This window comes from Balearica regulorum, chromosome 1, assembly GCF_011004875.1.
Source record: "Balearica regulorum gibbericeps isolate bBalReg1 chromosome 1, bBalReg1.pri, whole genome shotgun sequence".
Classification (NCBI taxonomy): domain Eukaryota; kingdom Metazoa; phylum Chordata; class Aves; order Gruiformes; family Gruidae; genus Balearica; species Balearica regulorum.
Genome location: NC_046184.1, coordinates 134,550,358 through 134,568,214, shown reverse-complemented (window position 1 = coordinate 134,568,214; position 17,857 = coordinate 134,550,358). Strand labels below are relative to the sequence as shown.

The window sequence follows — 17,857 nt, the reverse complement described above, 5'->3', positions numbered from 1 at the left end:
GTTGGGAGGGCAGTAACAAACACAGGTAATGCTGTCCTTTGTGCTGTTTCTTTCAGGAACTTCAGAAGACTTGCTGTTTGCTTTTTTTTTTCTTTTTTCCAGTGTTGCAATTTGTACTAATTTACCCCTCTTTATAGTTACTCCATTGTTTGTTTCTGTAAGAAATTATCCTGTCACTTACCCATTGAACTTACAATATATTGAACTAGCTGTAATTATCAAATTAATAAAGATACATATGATGCTTAAAACAATAATGCGATGGTCTTTGAGTATTCCACTGTGGTGGGCTGACCCAGGCAGGAGGCCAGGTGCTCCCCCCAAGAGCTGCTCTGTCACTGCCCTCCTCAGCTGGGCAGGGGAGAGAAAATATAACAAAAGGCTCCTGGGTCGAGGTAAGGACAGGGAGAGATCGCTCACCAGTTACTGCCATGGGAAAAACAGACTCGATTGGGGATAATTAATTTAATTTACTACCAATCAAATCAGAGTAGGATAATGAGAAAATAAAACCAAGTATTAAAAACACCTTCACCCCCACCCCTGCCTTATTCCTGGGCTCAACTTCACTTCTGAATTCTCTCACTCTCCCCCCCTCAGCGGCACAGGGGGACGGGGAATGGGGGTTATGGTCAGTTCATCACACATTGTCTCTGCCGCTTCTTCCTCCTCAGGGGGAGGACTCCTCTCATTGTTCCCCTGCTCCAGCATGGAGTCCCTCTCACAGGAGACAGTCCTCCATCACCCTCTCCAACATGAGTCCTTCCCACAGACTGCAGTTCTTCACAAGCTACTCCAACGTGAGTCTCCTCCACGGGGTGCAGACCTTCAGGAGCAAACTGCTCCAGCGTGGGGTCCCCCACGGGGTCACAAGTCCTGCCAGCAAACCTGCTCTGGCGTGGGCTCCTCTCTCCACGGGGCCACAGGTCCTGCCAGGAGCTTGCTCCAGCGTGGGCTTCCCACAGGGTCACAGCCTCCTTCAGGTGCCTCCACCTGCTCCGGTGTGGGGTCCTCCACGGGCTGCAGGTGGAATCTCTACACCCCCTCATCCTTCCTCCATGGGCTGCAGGTGGATATCTGCTCCACCATTAACCTCCATGGGCTGCAGGGGGACAGCCTGCCTCACCATGGTCTTCACCACAGGCTGCAGGGGGATCTCTGCTCCGGCGCCTGGAGCACCTCCTGCCCCTCCTTCTGCACTGACTTTGGTGTCTGCAGGGCTGTTCCTCCCACATCTTCTCACTCCTCTCTCTGGCTGCAGTTGTGCTATATTTTCCCACTTGTTAACTATGTTACCCGAGAGGCACTATCACCATCGCTGATGGGCTTGGCCTTGGCCAGCAGCAGGTCTGTCTTGGAGCCAGCAGGCATTGGCTCTGTTGGACATGGGGGAAGCTTCTGGCAGATTTTCACAGAAGACACCCATGTTGCCCCCCGCCCTGCTACCAAAACCTTGCCACGCAAACCCGTGACAATGCAGTTGTCATGCAGCCTAATTTTAGACATGACACAGTGAGTCTTCTGTTCATTAGCCTTTGTTTATTGTCTTATAACCAGCTTTGACAAGATGGATTTTAAAGAATGAGCTCAGTATTTTGGTTTCCAAGCCATGAATGATAACCCCCTGGTTTATTTCAGATGGATTTTTCAACTGCTATAGTTGTAAAATCCTTGGTATTACAAGGTATTATTTTTTACAAGGTATTATTTTTTACAAGGTATTATTTTTTAGATGTAAGGCAAGTCTTCAGGGGATATATCCATTAACCATAAGACATTTGGGGTCCACAGCCAAGAGTTTGCTCTCTAGCTTATTTCCAGCATAACTTGAGACACAGAAGAGAACTGCCTGGAGCTGGGGAGAGAGTCAGGGTGGGAGGAAGGAAGCTTGCATCAAACAAGATAAAATTTGCTTGGGTTTGCCTAGTATGGTTTGTGTCAATTCTTGAGGTTTTTTGTTTGATTGATTGGTTAAGTGGGGGTTTGGTTGGTTGGTTTTTTAATTAATTAGAATATAGTAGGTTTGTCTTATACCAAAATTAATAAGGCCAACATCCTGGCATTTAGCAATTCATGCATGGTGTTAGTGTCAAATCTGAAGCCCCTAAAAGAATTTTGTTCTGTTTTTATTGTTAGCCAAAATGATGGGTAAACCAAAAGGCCTCTATAACATGAAATATTTATTAATTCCAATGGAAAACTTGTTCATTAAATTTTAACAGCTTGCTTTTTTTTTTTTTTTCCCTTCAGGAAAGCAACCCAGTATTTAGTAAAGAAAGTCTTTGCTCCTCTCTCCCTTTCAGCCATCTCAGCACCTTGAAGAGGAGGGCAACATACTTTAAAAATGCATACTGTATCCTTGCAGGTCTCCACTAAAGTAAGCGGTGAATGTATGAGTGAGACTCATTTTATTGTTAATTTATCTTCTTCATGCTCAATATCAGACTCCATTTTCATTGACTGAGTAACTGTGGAGTCATTATGAAGGCAATAAGAACTGAGTTACTAGCCTTGGAAGTGATTACTGCTAGATTTTTGCCTCTTAAGCCTCCAAACAGGATGTTGCGTTATTGTATGCAATTCTCTTCCCTGATGTACTCTCTGAGCTTTGGCCAGACTATCAGTGTATGTACCACTGTGATTCATGCAGAACACTTAATCTCTGTGGAGCCAAAGTAAGTATACGTGAGACTGTAAATGACTGTTTTCATTGCTATGCTCCTTTTTTTTAACGTAGAGCTCTCTCTCTTGATGAAATACTATTTAGTGCAATCTAGTAGCCTGATTGCTAGATGCTAGTAAATCATCAGATCATGCCTGGAATCCTTACCCGCCTGTCTTTCCTGTGTAGGGGTTACAGGTTTGCCTGTGAGAGACTTCTGAACATTGAAATTCTTTTAAATTTCAGTTGGTTTCTAACAGTCATGTATGGCTCTCCCTCGGGAACATGGATGTCAGGCCACATGTGTGATGATAGGCACAGCTACAAAATGAGCATCATGGATGTTTGTCCTTGAAGTTGTATTTTCAGAGCTGAAGGAATAGTTTGAAGCTGAAGTGTGGTCTTCCAGCCTGGTTATGAGAATTACAGAACCTAAGCCATGGCTTACGCATGTCATTTGCTTTAGAAAATAAAAACCTGCTTTTGAAAGTATCTGAATATGCAGAAAGGAGGTAAGGGAATGTGGTAGTTGCCAGTCAGTGAGGGCTTCCTCTTATTTACCATGTTCTTTAGCCTGAGCCTGTGCAAGGCACAGCAGCTATTTGAATAAGACACGCACAAGCCAGCTGGTAGCATTGTGTATGTTGGTCTAGCAAGCAGCAGGTTTGTCTCTTTTTACTTAGGTGATGTTCTTATCTTTCGGTTTTCACTACTTATGTTGGAGTAGTGTTCAGAGGCCCCAGAAGTGAAGAAATGAGCTGCTCTGCAGACAATTCTGAAGAAATTGTCACAACTCCTAATGCTCCTTCCTGCTCCACTGCTACAGACTGTGCCACAGTGCAGCAAAGAAGTGAACGGTTTCTGAAGCGGGTGTGTGTGAGGTAACCTGGCTTTTCAGCCTCACAAGGTAATTGCTGGGAGGAAGGGAGAGATGGGGAGAGAGGAAAGGGAGGAGGCTAGGATTTCTGAGACTGCGTCAGTACTTTAAGGAGTTGAATACAGCATCTCACATATATCTTGCTCATCCTCTGGCACTCCTATGAAAGCAGTAGCTGCCGCTGCAGTTTGTGAAGTGGCTGATGCTGCAGGTTAAGCAGTACGTACTTACTGGATCCTTCCCCTCAGGTGAAGAACTACTTGGACGGGCTTATGCGGAGCTGCTCAGTTTTGCCCAAGATGAGGTATTTTTTTTAATATACCGGAGCACAGCTCTGGATGGGACACGTGTGAAGTCAGACACATTCAGAGCAAGGCAGTGTGTAGGTTTTCTGGAATGCAATTTGATGACCCTAAATCCACTGAAGTCCTCACTTAGGCATATATGTCCTCTTCTGTCCTTGTGATGAGACATGCCAGACTGATGATCCTGTAAAGCCTCTTGATCCGACTGAGTGTGGAGCCTAGTCTAACATAGCTCAGAAGGTACTGCCTTTTGTACCAAGGAAATAATCCGGTTTCCAACTTCTGACTTTCCCAGATTGGCACGTTGCTTTGTGTAACCAGGACAGAAGATACAGGCTTGCATAGCATGTGTCCTAATTTACAGCAGACAGAAACTTTTCATGGAAACTTGGAAACCAATCTGAATATGAAATGGTAACCCAAAACTAAAATGTTCCATGTTATAATCAGACTCCTAAATCTTCCAAGCTTCCACATTGATCCTACAGTATTATGCTAAGCTTTCATTTCAAATCCTTCTGGAAAAGTCAGTACAACTTGCTCTGTCGTTGTAAGGAAAATATATTACGTGATCTGCCTAGTTCTTGCTGCTACCATAAAGGGACAACACAGTCTGAAAGACCTTCATTTATTGCCATTTTCTTTTTGGCTGAAGTGTTTAAAGAGGATGAAACTGTGGCAGCGAAAGGCCTGTGAACCATTTACTCCCTAATTTTAAAGGCTTGAGAAGAATTTAAAAGATGCATAGATTTTGTGATGGCTTTGTCCTTATGTGAGAAAATTTTATCCATGTGGATTCTCGTTCAAGCTGTCTCGACCCCCTCTATTGCCATTACTTTGTAAAGCCTATCTTTGCAGTGCCACCCTCATCCAGCCTTAAAGCTGCTAAACAGCAACTACAGCAAACACCTTTGCTAGGGGGATGTGGGCATCAGTTGAAAGAGTGTGTACCTGGGATCTCTGGGTTTTGAAGGATTTTGAAGAGATCAAAACAACATAGGAAACGAGTGTAATAAAGCTCACTCTGATACCTTATGGAATGGGAATGTGATTTTTATAAACAAAATCTCTGTAAACAGTTGACTGTCTCCCTTTACGTTTTCACACCCACATATTCAGAAGCACCAAAATGTGTGTGTTCAAATGGTCTGGCCAAGATCACGTGTGTGATCACACAGAGGATAAGGATGCTGTCTGTTAAGTCCTCATTGTGCCTCTGGGTTTCTTCACTGGCAAATGAACTGATTTTGGGTTTGCTTTTTATACTCTGTAGGAGAGGATGGTGTTTGGGATACTTTGTCTCGCTATTTTGTTTCACCCTTCACAAATTTATGAATGTCATGAATGCCTTGTTGTCTTTGGGTATTTTCTGGCTCTGGACTTGTTCTTTGTCTTGTTTGAATCCTTAGCTTTAAGTCAGTTTGTTCTTTCTCTTCATTCGCATACCTTTCTTTTTGATACGTGTTCCAGTGCTTCTTCTGGTACTTTCACATGCATACATACACACACTTCCACTCACACTCCATTAATACCAATCTTGATGTTTGTTACAAATGCCTGCAAGAGAACCAAGTAGCTTCTCCTTTTCCCCTGAGCACTTTATTCCTCAAGTGCAAGCCTCACTTTTTGTTTCCGTCTGTACAGTAGCATATCAAATACAGTTAGAAGCCTGTCCCAGTACGAAGACCCCATTTACTCTCTGACTATAGCATTCTGCCCTATTCCAATGGGTCATTAGTGGAACAAAGCCAAAAGGACATTCAATTATTTGCTCAAGTCTGAAAGGCCAGTGTTTCAAAACTGCAGAGTGTGCTATTAACAAGGATGAATCCTTTGGCAATGTATCCTTTCTACTGGAAAATACTTGCTGTATGGAACCTAAGACCCTTATTACAAATTCATGAATGATTTTAATCCATCCTGGCAGCTTTCATAAGCATTGCAGTTGTCTGGAAGCAAAAAAGATCATTGGTTTGTGCAAAATAATACAGCTATGCTCATATTTGATCTCTCTAGTGGGAAAGGAATACTTAAATGTTAAAAAAAAAAATTAATCAAGAGACTTTTCTACTATATTACATCTCACCAATCTATTTAGAAGTCATGTTCAATAAGCGATAATAACTCAATGCAGAGCATCAGCAAAAGAAAAAAAAGTCTAAAATGTGCACTAGTCCTTGATGTGTTGGAGGAGCTATAAAATCGTGTTGTAAAACTTAACTACTAGTCATCAGAAAGTAACACTCTAATAGGAAAATCTGGCTATCAAGAAGTCCTTTCATTTCTTCATAATATTTTAAATGCTTTCCCCAAAATGTGAGTTTTCCTCTGAGCTCTCTTAACTTAGAGGCACTGTTTGTTGCAGAGAGAAAGCTGTCAGAAAGGAAATCAGATCTGAGAGTGAGCAGCTTTTATTTCCCTGGGGCACTATGGTGCAAAATGATAGCAACAGTCAACAAGTAACATTTATTGTGGTAGATGCTTGAAGAAGTACCTGATAGCTGATTTCTAGTACAATTTTCATATTATTTTTTTCAGTAAGCAACTGTTGTGGAAACAAAAGTGATATTGTATGATCACAAGTGAGAGAGAAAGCATGCATGGGAGAGGATGCTCTGAAATGATTAGTGTTCCAGAGCTGCTGTGTATAATACAGGCCAAAGCTAAAGATTCAAACTTTCAAAATTCTGTCTCTTGTTTCTATAGCAGAAACTTCTGTTTTCTTCAGCAGCCAAACACAGCTGAGCTTTGGGTAGGACTCCTAAATGCTATGAAATCTCTTCCTTCTCTAAGTAGAATGGGTTTGTCCCACTTACTCAGATTTGCAGAAGACACTCATGTAAAGAAAGCTTATAATTAATCTCTTTTCCCAGTCTTCCATGAAGAAATTACAGTTTTAGAGCTTGCTTTGCCACTGAATAATCAGAATTAGGCATCCTTCCTCTTTGTTCAGTCATGACTAATTTGCATTGAGAGGTACCAAAGAACAGTGTAGTGAAATCACCTCCAGGCAGCTAAACAGTCTGAAGAAATTAAGTCTGCATGTAAATTACATGTAGATTTAAAAAAAACCCAAAAATCCCAAAACCCCCCAAAAACCCTAAGAGACCCATGCCTGAAACAGAGCAACAAGCTGGGGAATGTTTAGGTTGGTTTATATTTATTTACAAATATTGGTAGCAGATTGTTGCCAACATTTCATCGGTATGACTGTTTAAGCAACTTAAAAGCTGTAACAAACAGCACAATTTATGTAGCAGCTCGCCTTCTTTAGCCCACTCTTTCTTGTGTTACCCAGAACAACTCCCATTACAATTCATCACACAGCTAAATAGCTTAAAAAAAAAAAAAAAAAAGGAAGTAGGTGCAAGTGCAAAACCAGGAAAGCAGCATGGTTGTCAAAACCTGGAGATCATTGGTCTCTCTGTCATGGATGTCTGCTTTGAGTGATAGTTCCGTGCACAAAAGATCATTTTCAGAACATTTCTTCGTCTCCTAAGTACATGCTGTACCTTGGTTATTAAAGCTTGTAGAGGCTATAGATGCAGACACTACCTGAGCTACTAGGTAGGCACAGTTTATCTCTTTTTAAGAGAGCGTATTTAGCAGATGAACTAAACTAGTCTGTTTTTTTCCCACATTACCTTTTATTTTCATGCAACACCCAAGCTGGCTAAGATGAGGTGATGGCTGACAGATGAAAGTGGCTAGTCAAATGGATGCCTATGATACATATTGGTTAAAAAATACTGCTAAATAAAATAAATAAATGGGGGTCTCAGCTGAATTTCTTAAAAAGAAGGTCTCAGACCTAAGAATATCACACCTAGAGTTGTCATACAGGATATACAGTTTTTGTATACCTCCCACTGAAACAGTGTAATTCAGCTGGGCTCCTCTCTCTTGGATACCTAATTCACTCACAAATTCAAGAAGAAAGATTATGTCTTTATAGGCAACTAGACGGAACTACTTGTGATACCGAAGTGGAGATAGAAGAAAACATCAATTATATCACCATAAAAGGTATAGGCAATATAATGAGCAAACAGTGATTTAAAAATGGAAACACAAATGCTCGCTTTGTAAATATTTACCAGGAAGCTGATTTTCCTGTTCCTGTTTTAGCAAGTGGCAAGGAACGGGGTAATCACTTGTTAACGGGAATGTCACTGTAGATGGTCCGGAGAAGAGGGTACCACCACCATCATTTCACCGCCTGACTTGACCTCACAGCCTGCCTGGCATCAGAAACCTCCATTCAGCAGCAGCTCAAAGTGTGTGTGTGTGTGTGCGTGCACACGTGTGTAGATCCAGTGCTTGCAGGGTACGTGCATGCTGTACGTTTCACTGAGGTCCTCCCTCAGGTGAGCAACTCTGAGCTTACACATTAGCCCAACGTGGGAGCATTTCCGTGCCACAGCGTGACTGATGCTCCCATCACCTCATTGTTTCTGTACCTGCTCATCTGCAGTGGAGCACGGAGCCAGTGGCGCTCTCTGTGCTGGGACTGGAGCCTGGGCACGGCCAGGGGGGACAGGGCTGGGGGACAGGGGTGCAGGGCCACCATCACTCCGGCTTGCCTGCACCCTTGCTGCAGATCCACCTGGTCCTAGAAACAGATGGGTGCTAAGTCCGTTTTGGGCCTTAAAGCAGCACCTGACTGAAATCACCAGACTGAGGAGTGGATGATGGATGGGTGCAGGCTAAAAACTGGCTGAGAGCCCTGAATAATTCTCCAGCGTAGACATCACCGCACTGGAGGAGACTTTGGCAGCATCTATGCTTACCTTCCACCGAGCACTGAATCATCCTGCTCCACTGGGGTGAGCGGCACCTGGCCAGGGAAGGGACGGCAGGGAAGGATGCTGCCGTGCCAAGGGGCCGTGCCTGGCTGGGGCTCAGGGCAAGCTTTGGGGCTCGGGGTGCTCCTGGTTCCTGGGTACCAGCACAGCTGCCTTCCCAGCCGCACAGGGCAGGCGCCTCTGGAGCCAGACAGAGCCAGACGCGTGGGGTCTGTCTCTGAGAAAAAGGCAGATTCACCAGACACCGGGCAGGCAGATTTATGTGGTTGCTCTTTTCTCCCTGTGCTGCGGCGTGGAGCCAGCGCCTCACCATCTCTTGGGAGGCAGAAGCTCTGGGCCTTGCCGGCGATTTATGCAACCGGTGCAGTTAGACTTGTCTTAGAAGTTGCTGGTAATGACATATTTAGGTTACAGCAGATCACATTTTCATTAGTGGTGCTGCTTCTGGAGAGGAGGACTGAGTAGTAATCATTATTATTGCTTTAACAGATTGTATCTGTGCACGGCTGCCACCTGCCACTCTCAATACTGTGCTGTAGAGACAGCCCTGGTTTTAAATCCTAGTGGGTGACCTTTTTATCAGTTCCATGTTTTCAAAGCCCGCAGAAGCCTGACCCCAAATTATACAATTTAGAAATAAATACACTGGAGAGTTTTATTTCCTTGCGGTTTGGCTTCTGGGTCGTTAACATCCATACAGGTCATTTTTCATTTTTCTCTCTACAACAGGATAAGATTTTAGGTGAGGGAAGGAGGGAAGGAAGAGGGGAGGGAAGGGCATAAGAAAGGAAGGGAAGGATGGGAAAAAGAAAGGGGAGAAGGGAAGGGAAAAAAGGAAGCAAGGAAGAAGAAGAAGAAAGGAAAAAGAATTTCTACAAAACAACAGCAGGAATGGTGCCTTTAAGAAAAGTAACAAGTAAAGTAAGTTTCATATGAAAACAGAGACAGTAGCTCTGTCAAGACTTGGCTGGCTGAGCAAGAGTGAAAGGCAATGTAAATGAATACATTTTATCCAGCAACAGCCTGTCAGCTCAAAATTATCCATGCCAGCATAGACATTAACAGGGTTGTAAAGCCACCCATTCCCTTCTCATAAATTCCCTGGCTTGAATTAGTGAACTTGAGATTTCTTGTCCCCTCAGTACTTGTGATCCTTGGGACTGTAACCCACAGCAGTCTGATTAATGCATTACGTTGGTGCTGAATTGTGAGAGAGCTGGGATTTAGGGCTTTTACACTTGACTGCTACCTTTACTTTCTGGGTTATTGAATATGCAGCTGCAAAAGAACAGAGTAATTCAGGATCTCTGGTTTCTGTAGCTGGCTGAGGGTCACAGAGGTGATATTTCAGAAGAGGAGTTAAGACAGTGGGGGATCCAAGAATAATTGCTTGGATGATGCTACAGAAGTGCAAAATGATTTTGGAGAAAACACAGTGCTCTGAGCTTTGTCAGGAGGGCCAACCTCCCTAAGGCAGTCCAGGCAGTCACCTGGGTCAGCGTGAAATATGGCATAGAGTGTTTGGAAAGTGTAACTTTGAATCCTAGTGTATATATCCCTACATCCACCAATTTAATGGAGATACAGAATCATAGAATGGTTTGGGTTGGAAGGAACCTTAAAGACCATCTAGTTTCAACCCCACTGCCATGGGCAGGGACACCCTCCACTAGACCATGTTGCCCAAAGCCCCATCCAACCTGGCTGGGAGGGGGCCTCCACAACCTCTCTGGGCAACCTGTGCCAGTGCCTCACCACCCTCACAGTGAAGAATTTCTTCCTAATTCATAATCTAAATCGACCCTCCTTCAGTTTTAAAGCCATTACCCCTTGTCATATCACAACATGTCCTTGGATAGTCCCTCTCCACCTTTCCTGTAGGCCCCTTCAGGTACTGGAAGGCTGCTATAAGGTCTCCCTGGAGCCTTCTCCAGGCTGAACAACCCCAACTCTCTCAGCCTGTCCTCATAGGAGAGGTGCTCCAGCCCTCTGATCAGCTTCCTGGCCCTCCTCTGGACTCGCTCCAACAGCTCCATGTCCTTCTTATGATGGGGCCCCCAGAGCTGGACGCAGTACTCCAGGTAGGGTCTCACCAGAGCAGAGCGGAGGGGCAAGATCACCTCCCTCGACCTGCTGGTCACGCTGCTTTTGATGCAGCCCAGGACACGGTTGGCTTTCTGGGCTGCAAGTGTGTGTTGCCAGCTCATGTTGAGCTTCTTGTCCACCAACAGCCCCAAGTCCTTCTCCTTGGGGCTGCTCTCAATCCATTCCTCGCCCAGCCTGTAGTCGTGCTTGGGATTGCACTGACCCACATGCAGGACCTTGCACTTGGCCTTGTTGAACTTCATGCGGTTCGCACGGGCCCACCTCTCCAGCCTGTCAAGGTCCCTCTGGATGGCATCCCTTCCCTCCAGCGTGTCGACCACACCACACAGCTTGGTGTCGTTGGCAAACTTGTTGTACAAGTTTACACCACTGGCAAGTTTGGGCATATCTTTCATTTATAATCCAAAGCCTTTGTCACAAATTTGGAGAAAATGACTCCAAAATGTGATCCTTGACACTGGGAACAGTGTCATTTAAATGCAAACTGTGGTTTGGCCTCAGTCAAAGGTTTGTGGTATATATTGCTTCCATTTTAAACGTGTGTAGAAAGAATGGATTTTGTAGTTGAAAGCCTAGTAATGCTGTTATCCTTGTTCAATTTTTTAGCACCATCTGTTCTTCCCAAGTAGAAATTCCTGACAAATCATATGAGCAAAAACTTACTTTATTTCTCCATGCAGCAGATGAACCATTAGAGTTACGGAAATCTGGTTGGGCAAAGAAATATGTTTATAAAATGATTGGTTTAAGTCTTAGTTGCCTGAGAAAATGACTTTTTAATGTACTGACAGCTGTCTCCCTCTGGCATGTTTTCAGTTTAACAGTTTATGTTGGAGCCAGATCATTTGTTTCATAACTGGCTGTAGCATAACAAACAGCACTTTTAAATCTCCAATCAGCCCACGTATTACATAAATGTTATCTGTCCCAATCGGGATACTTTTCCAATCACTATATTTTCTTAATTGTGCCTGAAAAATACGTCAATAATATGGCCACATGATAATTCTCTTTTATGTTGCATAGATAAAAATGTGAGTTGACTGAAACATTTGGATATTTTTATTAGGTCATTTTAATTTAGAGTCGAGGAAATTACCCGGCACACTAATGCATATTTATTTATTTGCTAAAATAGTTCTATAGTTCTTATTTAAATCCTATCTAGAAAATAAATATTATTATTTTCTGATCCCTAGAGCTTTCAAAGCCCAGTGTGCTGGGCACTGTGCAAATACAGTCGGGATGCTTACAGGCTAAATCAGGGATTGATTTAAATGTCTTCATACCTCACTTTCAGATATGAGATCCCTCCATCTGTATCCAGTGGTGTCCAGCAGACCCAGGCTGGTTTTGCGTGGTGAGTGCAGAAGTCTGCACACAATTTGCTGTCACCACTCCCATCCCTTGAGCATCATACAGGAAGGACATCCTCGCCGCCACATTGGAGCAGCAGCTGCACCTTGGGTTGAAAACTGCAGCCTGAACACAGAAGTCATGTTGTAGCAGGGGCAGCTGGAAGTGAAACAAAGGGAAGTTCTCTTCATTTCCATCTGAAGTGGTCTTTTGACATCATTGTATCTCCTTAATAGTATATGGTGGACATGACATAGACATGGCAACATTGGAGTATTATTTCTTTTATTGGCACTGTGATGCTACCTTTCCCTGTTTCATAGGGAAAAGAAGATTATAGGCCAATTGATCTTGCAGATGTACCATGTGTATTCTGCGTACCATGATGCCACCAATACTCATTTGATAAGGATTCCTTAACATCGTTTTGAAGAGATGTTACTGATTTTACTAATTGATTAGATCCACTTGTCATGGAACCAGAGGAATGTTCAAGGCTTAAATTTGTTCTTTGTTCCTGAACCATAGCATTTGTACCCTCTCCTAAATGCCATTCTTCAAATAAATTTTGCAGCGAAGGTGGGAAGGATCTACTGTAAGCAGAAAATTTTCTTGCTAACCAAACAGTGAATGAACAGTCTCTGGCGTATTTCTGAGGCGCATCTGTATCCGTGGATCTGTCCCTAGGCTATATACATTCTAACTGAAACATTTGTTTTGTGTCACAATAATGTGCTTATGGACCGTGTAAAAACAACAAATATTAAAACCTTTGCAAGGCTTACACCACGAATGAATAGGCGCATAAGGAAGGAAAAATACAAGCTCTCTGTAGAGATAAGCATCTGGATAAAACATCTGCAAGGGAAAATATGTCTGGCAGTTAACTTTTTTTAGATAAAAAAAGAAGCCCCATTAAATATGTATTTCTTGGCAGGCTGGTGGAGGTTGCAGCAGTGGTTAGGAAAGGTGGCCTTCTGACCTGAGGCTTCCAAGTTTTTCACTATAATCTGTCATAGTACTAGTGTAACACAAACATGAAACCTGGAGCTGCAAAGGCAGCATTACCAAGGTTGTAATGACTGTGTGTGGTATGGCTTCTTTTCCCTTCTTTCCTTATGATGACTGGCAAATCTGAATTAGCTCTGGTTGAAGGTGAGGCTTGGATATCATGACTCCATTGGACCCTGGGAGGTCTCACTGAACACGGTATTCACCGTGTGCTGGTCACAACTCTAAAGCAGATATTGTACCACATGGAGCCTCGTGAGGATTTTTGGGGTAAAAGGTGGAGGAGAGTCAGGAGAACCCTTTTGGTAGGAGGTGTGGTGAATGGGAACATCTTTTAACCACAGGATTCACCATGTCAGGTATGCTGACCTTCAATGGCAAAAGAAGTGTAATGGCCAGAAAGGGAGCTATGGGACTTGTGTGAGTATTTTAGATGATCCAGTTCCAACCTGAAGGAATATTAAGTGAGGGAAGTACATGTTGCATTTATTATTTAATCTATCTCTTTGTACTGTTTGCATTACCTGGGTGAAGATCCACTCATTTTGGAATCTGAGAAGCCTGCGTGTAGTATACACTACGCATGTCTTTTAGGACATGGACTCATATAATTGAAACTCTGGGAAAACCTACGGTTTAAGCTATTTAAACTGAAGCTGCACCTGTACTTACCTGCAGATACATTACAGCTCTCATCTGATCCCTCTGCCTGTGGGAACCAGAGTGGAGGAGAGAGGTCACTTCATAGCTGGTTGTTGCTCCAGTTCAGGTACCAGAACTCAAGTGTGCTCCCAGATTTGGTCACAGAGGTAGAAGCTGGGGTAATCCTCAGGGCTAAGCAGTTTTATTGTGAAGTCCTATCTCATGGGTGTTAGTAAATGAAGGAGCTGGTCTCAAGACTCTGTGGAATGATCTCAAATCTGGGTCAGTCTTGCTCCCTCTCTGACTTGAGAAGCTCAAGCTCATGGTATGTAGGCAAAGCAGTCATGTCTACCTGAGTAGTATTCAGCTGTGGGGAGCAATGCCAGCACAGTGGCATTCTAGTTGGGCTTTTCTCCAAGTGTCAGGGACTTGGTGCAGCACAGGATGGAGCAATAGCTCTCCTGGGTGAAAACAGTGCAGAGGAGAAAAGCTGAAATTAAGCCACAGTAGTAGAAACAAAATATTAATAATTCTGAGTACAAATTACTTAACAAATTTTATCAAAAAACGCCTCTTGATTCTGTGCTTTAAATTGCGGAAGCTCTTGCAAGATGCTCTCAGCTCTGAAGTGTGTCCTAAAGTATATTTTTTTTCAGCTATTCAGATGACAATAGTGTGTCAGGAATGTCACATTAGGTGTGTGCGGATATGTAATAGCATTCATGAGCTTCCATGATGACACAGGCTTTGTTGAAGCTCTCTGACTATAACAGATCTCAAATAAGCAATTGTTCTGAATAAATTGTCTACGCTATTGTTTTCCCACTGCAAACAGAACAGAGCCATTTTTAAACAGGCTGCATAAAAATGACACAGAATTCAATGTGTGAAAGAAAAGGACAATTTCAATTATATTTTCCCTGATATTTTCTGATCACTTCTCATAATGTTGGGTTTGTTTTGTTGTGGTGGTTTTTTTTTTTAATTTTATTGTACAGTTCTTTTGCTTCAAAACCAGACAAGGCTTTGGAAAGTGTTGCCCCCCACTAATAAACATGGGAGTGGCACACAATCATTCACTTAACGTTTTGGAACAAGGAGTCTCTTATGCAGCTACAAAGGAGGCAGAGCTTGGGAAAACTTTGATATGGCATTTCTCCAAGCCACAGCTGAAGAGAGCTGTGCTTTTGTTTCTTAGATTTCAGATGCTAATTGCAGCAGGATACTTGTCCAATGCATTAGTGAAAGCCTTCAGTAAGACAAAGGTGCTGCAGCAGTCAATATTCATGGTTCAGCAGATGAACTGAAGCCTCAGTATTTTTACTGCGGAACATGGTACTGTCTTCCTGATGAGCCATTGTGGTGGGTTCATGACCTCTCATGGTCATTACAGATCCCACATTGAATTTTGTGAAGAGGTGCTGTCAATCCAACATAGATGATGGCAGCCTGACTCCTGAAACTCTCACTGCAGTTTCAGTCGGACGCAGCATTTTTGCTGTCTTATGTTGTGATTTACAGAACATTTACAAGGTATTTCACTTCAGAGCAAGCAGAACAGCGGCAGGGAGTAGCGCAGCACGCCTGAGCAAGGACCGATGCACACACGCGCCCTCAGAGGAACAGCCTTCGGAAGGACTGTGATTTACAGGACACTCTCTTGTCCAAATAGAGTGATGTTTCAGGGGATTTCACAGGCCACTCTACCCGCCTTGCAGTACATCTGCTTTCTGCCTGCTTGCCCCTACTCCCCGGCTCTCAGGGCTGCCTGTAATCCCGGCCACCTCCAGCTCGGAGAGGCATGACTCAGGCCGAGGGGGAGATTTCAGGCAGCTTCTTGCCCGCGGGCAATGCCTTCTTCCCTGCCACGTCCCTCATCACTCGGCTCCTGTTTAAACCCTAGCCGAAACCAGGTGGTGGTGAGTGCGCTGCCGCTGCAGATGCCACGGAGCAGAGGGCGGTCTGGAGCCCCGCTGCCCCTCCTCTCCCTCCGCTCCGGGGGCGCTGGGTCCCCCGGGCCGTGCTGCTGGTGCAGAGGGACATGGCGTTGCTGTGTCTGAAAGGAAACGGCTGAGGTTGGAGAGCATCCGCACTCCTGTACTAGGTCCTTAATTAATATAGTGCTTGGAGACTGGAAAGGTACTGTTTAATAGGGCAGATAAGAAATAAAACACATATAATTTCTAAAGTCTTCTGTTTTAAACAGCAGTGTCAGCTAAAATGTGTGTATTTTTAAATTTAGCTTTCGTACTATATCAGTTCCAGAGCCAGTCACATTTTGCCCGTGGTAATATTACTAAAGTGATTCTCGACTGAGTCCATAGCCTTATTTTGTGTCTCATCACTCTGATAACTGGAAACATACCGTAGATATTAGGCATGTACTGGAAATGAAGAATTATAGAAAAAGGTCGTCTCATCCTTGAGAATGACAAAGTATTGTGCTGTCAAGACAATCAGCCACAGATTGTCTTTTAGACTAATTTACAATCAAAAGGTTCTCAAATCTGTTCTAATGATCAACCTTCCCTTTAAAAGCCCGCATTATATTCATAGTGGATTCAGATATTTATTTTTTTTTTAATTACAGCAATTAAAAACATTATGTCAAAACTTTCATTAGGATGCATGAATAGAGAAAACCGCCGTTTGGGTGGGGTGAGAGGAAGAGCTGCTTGTTGCTCCATGTTTTGCTGCTCCAGTCCTGTGCCACTCCAGACACCACTATGAGCAAGTGCCCTGTCTAAAAAGGTTTTGGTTTACTGAAATGCCCATCGCCGCTTCATTTTCTTTTCGGAAATACTCCTGCCCTTTACTGAACGTTACTGTGAGAATGAGATGCCATCTTGTGGTCTTATTTTCATCTCACAAACCTGAGCTTGCTTTTCTGAGAAACCAGTTCAATTATCCTTCCAGCTTGGGGATGCAAAATAACTAAACCAGCATTTTCAGATTTCATTATAAACCCAAGTCCTCTACTAAGAACTACAGGCTTTTACAGTAAAAACTGGGCGGTTTCGAAGTAAAATTGTCTGCTATTAATCATAACCTAGAAATTGGCATTTGGAGATAATAATAATTTTTAAGTTATCAAAACAAAATGCTGATATGTGCAATTTATTTTTTTTTTCAAAGTCAAGCAAACATATTAATTTTGCAAAGTGTAATGATTTTGTGCAGCTGCTTGGAGAAAGGTGGTGCAAGCATTATTCAAAGGAAAGCTTGTTTTCCATAATTTAGGGTGATATAAATAGCTGTTAGGACTACCTCATATTTTCCACATTTCCTCGCTTCTCAACCTCAGACACAAAGCTGAGTAATAAGAATACCAAAATGCAAAATCTGCCTGGAGTACAAAGTTACAGACTTTGGAGCACATAAATGTAGATTTTTTTCCCAGTTGTTGGTTATTCAGGAATTACCCATGAAGTTAAGATACAGTCTATTGCTTTTGATACGCTATTCCCGGTGCTCTGGTATGTTTTGTGCAGCATAAAGATCCACTTTCTTATTCCAGCCTCTTCAGTAAATGAAAGAAAAGCCAAGGGTATGATTGCAGGAATATTTTAGCAATAGAGGATAACTGCCATCACGGTTTCTTCACAAGGACTGTACCATGAGCTCTGATACAGGGCACGTTATAGGCAGAGCAATAGAGCTCTAATTATGTCAGAGACAACTCCAGCCTCTGGAACAGCTGAGTAATGAAAGCAATAAAATGGATATGAAGCTGCTTTCCCTCCCACTTCTTTTGGGCTACAAGTTCAGTCCAGCTTGGTTTTAAAAAAACAGTGTTTGCATCTGTTGGACCCACTCTCTGGGTGCAGCTATGCACCATCTGCATACAGACACCGGCTGTGTCGGTGCTAGATGGACTCACGGACACGCTGACCACGCTCACGTGTCTGTACTCGTCAATGAAGCATGCCCAGAAGCTTCCCTGGGCATCAGGACCAACTGCTGGGGGACAGCCCATGTCCGTGCCAGTTCACCATCTGGTTTGCGGATGGAGGCAGCTGTAGGCATGCTGCCTGCTAGCAATGGCCAGACTGTGCCTGGAAGCTGCTCTGGGGGAGCGCTAGCTCAGCCAAAA

The 17,857-nt window shown here is 43.5% G+C and overlaps 1 long non-coding RNA gene across 1 annotated transcript in view; it reads right to left on the bottom strand.

The window, feature by feature from the left end:
- Positions 1 to 1,002, bottom strand: part of LOC142605230 (uncharacterized) — a 168,101-nt gene extending 167,099 nt beyond the window's left edge. The window contains exons 1-2 of the long non-coding RNA XR_012838954.1: positions 827 to 1,002; positions 587 to 736 (exon numbers count right to left, since the gene is read on the bottom strand). This is a non-coding gene — a long non-coding RNA (uncharacterized LOC142605230). The remainder of the gene's footprint in view (positions 1 to 586; positions 737 to 826) is intronic.
- Positions 1,003 to 17,857: the final 16,855 nt, after the last annotated feature.